The sequence below is a fragment of the Triticum dicoccoides genome, chromosome 3B, assembly GCF_002162155.2.
Source record: "Triticum dicoccoides isolate Atlit2015 ecotype Zavitan chromosome 3B, WEW_v2.0, whole genome shotgun sequence".
Lineage (NCBI taxonomy): Eukaryota > Viridiplantae > Streptophyta > Magnoliopsida > Poales > Poaceae > Triticum > Triticum dicoccoides.
Window position 1 is genome coordinate 712,603,348 of NC_041385.1, and position 6,254 is coordinate 712,609,601.

The window sequence follows — 6,254 nt, forward strand, 5'->3', positions numbered from 1 at the left end:
TCTCCGGATCTTGTTCATTCCAAAAATCACGCTCCCAAAGGTTTCATTCCGCTTGGACTCCGTTTGATATTCCTTTTCTTCGAAATACTGAAATAGGCAAAAAAAACAGCAATATGGGCTGGGCCTCCGGTTAGTAGGTTAGTCCCAAAAATGATATAAATGTATAAAATAAAGCCCATAAACATCCAAAAGAGGTAATATAATAGAATGGAACAATCAAAAATTATAGATATGTCGGAGACGTATCACATATCATCTCGATTACTGTTGCTAATCTTGCGTTAGTTTGAAACCGGTTTGAATTCAAATTCAAAATCAAACAAACAATAAAGTTTTCAAATATTAAAACTAAAATGTTCGGAGTGAGCCAAATAATTCATAAGTAATAATGGTAGAGAAACCACATTTTTGTAAAATGTTTAAATGCACTAAAATAATTGAAATGATAGCAAAAACAATTAAGTAAATGTCTTCCTAAAAAGTTGTAGAAATATGAACTAATTTATTAATGTGCCAAACTTTTGAGGCAGGGGGTTAATTTGTAGCTCAAATTATGGAGCAACTTTTGCGTTTAACAAAACTAGAATAAAAATGTAAAAAAAGAAACAGAAACAAACATAACAGAAAAGAAAACAAAAGGAAAACAAAAGGAAAACAACCCCCCCCCCAACTGGGCCTTAGCCCAGTTGACCAAGCGGCCTAGTCGCCCCATGGCCTATATGGCCTCATCCACCTAACCCTAACCCGATTCACCCTCTCTCTCGATCCCCCACCGTTCGCCTCATCCCCTCACCCACACCGCCACATGCACGCATGCACGCTCAGCCGAGCCGCCACTCCCAAAGGCCGCCACCCGCCGGTGCCGAGCACCGCCACCCCCGGCCTCCTCCTCGCAGCTCCCTGCCCTGCTTCAACCCCCTCACATCGTCGCCTCCTCCGACCTGCACGGCCGCTGGCCCCGCCTCTGTCACACGCTCCTGCCGCTCGCGCCTCCCATGGCCGCACTAGGTTGTGGCCGGTGCCTGCCGGCGCGTGTGGGCGCTCGCTAATACGTCTCCAACGTATCTACTTTTCCAAACAATTCTGCCCTTGTTTTGGACTCTAACTTGCAGATTTGAATGAAACTAACCCGGACTGACGCTGTTTTCAGCAGAATTACTATGATGTTGTTTCATGTGTAGAAAACAAAAGTTCTCGGAATGACCTGAAAATCCTCAGAGACAAGTTTCAGAAAATATAAAAATAAAGGCGAAAGAATCAAGACCAGGGGGGCACACCCTGTCCATGAGGGTGGGGGGTGCGCCCACCCTCTCTGGGCGCGCCCCCTGTCTCGTGGGCCCCCTGCAGCTCCGCCGACCTCAACTCCAACTCCATATATTCCGTCTCGCGGAGAAAAAAATTAGAGAAAAGTTTCATTGCGTTTTACGATACAGAGCCGCCGCCAAGCCCTAATCTCTCTCGGGAGGGTTGATCTGGAGTCCGTTCGGGGCTCCGAAGAGGAGGATTCGTCGCCATCGTCATCATCAACCATCCTCCATTACCAATTTCATGATGCTCACCGCCGTGTGTGAGTAATTCCATCATAGGCTTGCTGGACGGTGATGGGTTGGATGAGATTTATCATGTAATCAAGTTAGTTTTATTAGGGTTTGATCCCTAGTATCCACTATGTTCTGACATTGATATTGCTATGACTTTGCTATGCTTAATGCTTGTCACTAGGGCCCGAGTGCCATGATTTCAAATCTGAACCTATTATGTTTTCATGAATATATGTGTGTTCCTGATCCTATCTTGCAAGTCTATAGTCACCTATTATGTGTTATGATCCGACAACCCCGAAGTGACAATAATCGGGATACTTCTCGGTGATGACCGTAGTTTTAGGAGTTCATGTATTCACCATGTGTTAATGCTTTGGTTCGGTTCTCTATTAAAAGGAGGCCTTAATATCCCTTAGTTTCCGCTAGGACCCCGCTGCCATGGGAGGGTAGGACAAAAGATGGCATGCAAGTTCTTTTCCATAGGCACGTATGACTATATTCGGAATACATGCCTACATTACATTGATGAATTGGAGCTAGTTCTATGTCACCCTATGTTATAGCTATTACATGAGGAATCGCATCTGACATAATTATCCATCACCGATCCATTGCCTACGAGCTTTTCATATATTGTGCTTCGCTTATTTACTTTTCCGTTGCTATTGTTACAATCACTACAAAACCCCAAAAATATTACTTTTGCTATCTTTACCTTTACCACTGTTACCATTACTATCATACTACTTTGCTACTAAATACCTTGCTGCAGATACTAAGTTATCCAGGTGTGGTTGAATTGACAACTCAACTGCTAATACTCAAGAATATTCTTTGGCTCCCCTTGTGTCGAATCAATAAATTTGGGTTGAATACTCTACCCTCGAAAGCTGTTGCGATCCCCTACACTTGTGGGTCATCAAGACTAATTTTTGGCGCTGTTGCCGGGGAGCATAGCTCTATTCTCTGAGTCACTTGGGATTTATATCTGCTGAACACTATGAAGAACTTGAAAGATCAGAGAACTAAAATTTATCCCTCAACTACGAGGGAAGGTAAGGAACTACCATCTAGCTTTGCACTAGATTCTCCTTCTGTTATGAATAAGTTTGCGACACCTAAACCTGCTACTGCTATGAATTCTGATATGTTGCATGTTATTGATGATGCCACTTCTGCTATGCATGATACTTATGATGCCACTTCTTCTATGCTTGATACCACTGTGCCATTAGGTGAATTTCTTGATGAACAACTTACTAAGGCTAGAGAGAATGAAATTATTGATGATAGTGATGATGAAAGTTCTCCCAATGATTATGAATTGTCTGTTGTTCCTGAGGGTTATGTTATGAATAAAGAAGCTGTTGAAGCTATTTTTGCTTGCAAAGATAGATATGATCTTAAGAAATTATTAGCTAAACAGAAGCAACAATCCCATAATGCTAGAATGAAACATGGCCCTGATTTTGCCACTTCACCTATCTTTGTTACTGATAAGGAATATGAATTCTTTGTTGATCCCGAGATTATTACTTTAGTTGAATCCGATCCTTTTTATGGCACTGAATCTGAAATTGTTGTGCCACATCTCACCAAGTTAAACGATATAGCCACCCTGTTACTAATGATGAGACCTCTCACTATTATTATATACTTAAGATATTTCCGTTCTCATTAAAAGGTGATGCTAAGACTTGGTTCAATTCTCTTGATCCTGGTTGTGTGCATAGTCCCCAGGATATGATTTATTACTTCTCTGCTAAATATTTTCCTGCTCATAAGAAACAAGCTGCCTTGCGGGGAATATATAACTTTGTGCAAATCAAAGAAGAGAGTCTCCCACAAGCTTGGGGGAGGCTTCTCCGATTACTTAATGCTTTGCCTGATCATTCACTTAAGAAAAATGAAATACTTGATATCTTCTATAATGGACTAACTGATGCTTCCAAGGACCACTTGGATAGTTGTGCTGGTTGTGTTTTCAGGGAAAGAACAGTCGGCGAAGCTGAATTATTATTGAACAATATGTTGACTAATGAAAATAATTCGACTCTTCCTGAGCCAATTCCTGAGCCAACTCCTGAACCAATTAAGCCAACTCCTGAGCCTATTCATAAACCTACTCCGAATAAGAGAGGTGTTCTATTTCTCAGCCCTGAAGATATGTAAGAGGCAAAGAAATCAATGAAAGAAAAAGGTATAAAAGCTGAAGACATTAAGAATTTACCTCCTATTGAAGACATGGTCTTAATATACCGCCTGTTGAAGAACCACATTGTCTTGATAACCCGACAAAGGTAGTGAAGGTAAACTCTCTCTATAGATATGATAAAGATGAAATCCCGTCTACTAAATTTCATAGTCCCACTAGTGCAGAACCGGCCTTTAGTGCCGGTTCGTAACGCGCTTTAGTGCCGATTCGCCAACCGGCACTAAAGAGTGGGGACTAAAGGTCCCCTCCCTTTAGTACCGGTTCGTCATGAACCGGCGCTAAAGTGCCACCACGTGGCATGAGCCAGGCCCGTTTGCGTGGAGGGCATTAGTACCGGTTGGTAACACCAATCGGTACTAAATGTTTGGGTGTTTTTTTTATTTTTTCTTTAATTTTGTGTTTTCAATTTAATTTAGTGATTGTTTTACATTATAATGAGTTGTTAAATCATTAGGTGAAAGTACCGCGGATTAGTTTCGACTGGATGCATTATTGGATATCTCTATAGCTAGCTAGCTAGAGTATATATATGCCATATCCATATTATACTTGATCAACTATAATATATACGGATATGGCATATACTTGATCACTTAGGTAGGATTCATCCAGCTGAAACTAATCTGCGGTTTCTTTCATTAAATGATATAATAATTAACTAGCTGTCTAATCACCACCAGCACTACTAGCTTAAAGAAGAAACATTCACTTGTACCAGAAGCAAAAATATTATCGATCGAGTTCAACATGATTGTCATGATATTATAAGCGTTCATATATAACACCACAAAAGAAAATCACTTAAGTTCAGAACGAAGAACACGGACATGAAAGGACAAGTACTAATTAAGAGCAGCATGAAGAACTAGCTAAATCACTCCTGCTAGCTACTCTCTCTCTGGTAAAATAGCATAGAACATGTATAGCTCTCCTGATTGATCATATTGGAGCATGCCGATGAACCTGTCTCCTAATCGTGGGCTGCGCTTCTCATTGCTGCCCCCTAGTACTTCTCTGCGATCATTAACAATTTTCCTCCAATCTTTCACTATTAAGCATTGATCGCTTCTAGAAATCCTGAATGCATTCATGTGCAATGCAGGATATCTTGGCCGTAAGCTAACAATTGACATCTGACCTTTAGTCTCAATCCCCTGAGGCACAACTGTCGTCGGGAGTCCCTGTTGAACATTGTATAGTACTTAATTAATATACTTAGCAATGAAAGTTTAGCAAAAAAATTATGTATGCAAAATATGCACTGAGGACAAATAGTAAATATCTTACCATCATTCCTAAATAGATGTGATCGTAGTTCAATACCATCACTATTGGTCGCACGTTTTGAGTACTAACATTTCTAAGTGCAGGAAGAAAATTTGTCTTGACAGTATGAAGATCCTCAAGCCATGAAACATAATGACTTATCTCCTCGCAGTTTAGTTCAGCTCCGGGACAGTAGTAGATCCTGTCTACCAAGCGCCGGACATGTTTGGTTGAATGGAAACAAGCTATCAATAGAAATTAGTTGTCAGTTATTTTTGAATAAGAAATATCAAAGACAAAAATATAGTTGAGAAGAACTCACATAATGGTAGAACTGGAGGCATCTGCACATCAACCCATATGTCTCTATTACCTTCAATATCATCTTCCGGACGAATATCAAAGGTGATAACCATACCAGGCTCAAATGCATAAGCCTTGCATAGTGCTTGCCAAGTTTTGCATTCAAAATAGGTGTACGTGTGTGTATTGTATACTTTGACATTGAAAGTATAACCATCATGCTCAGTTTTCAGGTAAGCTCTCTTTACCTCCATAGTTTCCATATCTTTGAAACCTATCTTATCCAAGACAAAAATTCTTGCATGGCACGGGATGCGCTAGTAGAATAGTGAAAATTAAAAATTATAAGTCAGGCAAATGAAGCATATATAAGTCATGCTTAATTACGAAAACAGACTTGTCATTGTGACTTACTGTATCGAATTCGAAAGTCTCATCCAGCTTGATGCTGAATCGCCTACCATCAACAAGGAAATTTCTGTCGCACTGGCCGCGCTGGTCTTCAGAGTATTCGCACATAATGAAATTTTTTCCGTCGTCAGACGACATTTCCTATTTTCATATTAGGCGAAACATTAATCACTTACTAATTCAATTAATTCAACTACTTCTATTAATTCAACTAAGCATTTACTAAAATAAACTAGTTATATTAATTCAATTAGTTTAAAGCATTTACTAAAAATAAACTAGTTCTATATATATGTTAATTCAACTAGTTCAACTAAACGTTTACTAAAAATAAACTAGTTATATTAATTCAACTAGTTCAAACTAAGCATATACTAAAAATAAACTAGTTCTATATATTAATTCAACTAGTTTAACTAAGCATTTACTAAAAATAAACTAGTTCTATATATATGTTAATTCAACTAGTTCAACTAAACATTTACTAAAAACAAATTAGTTATATTAATTCAACT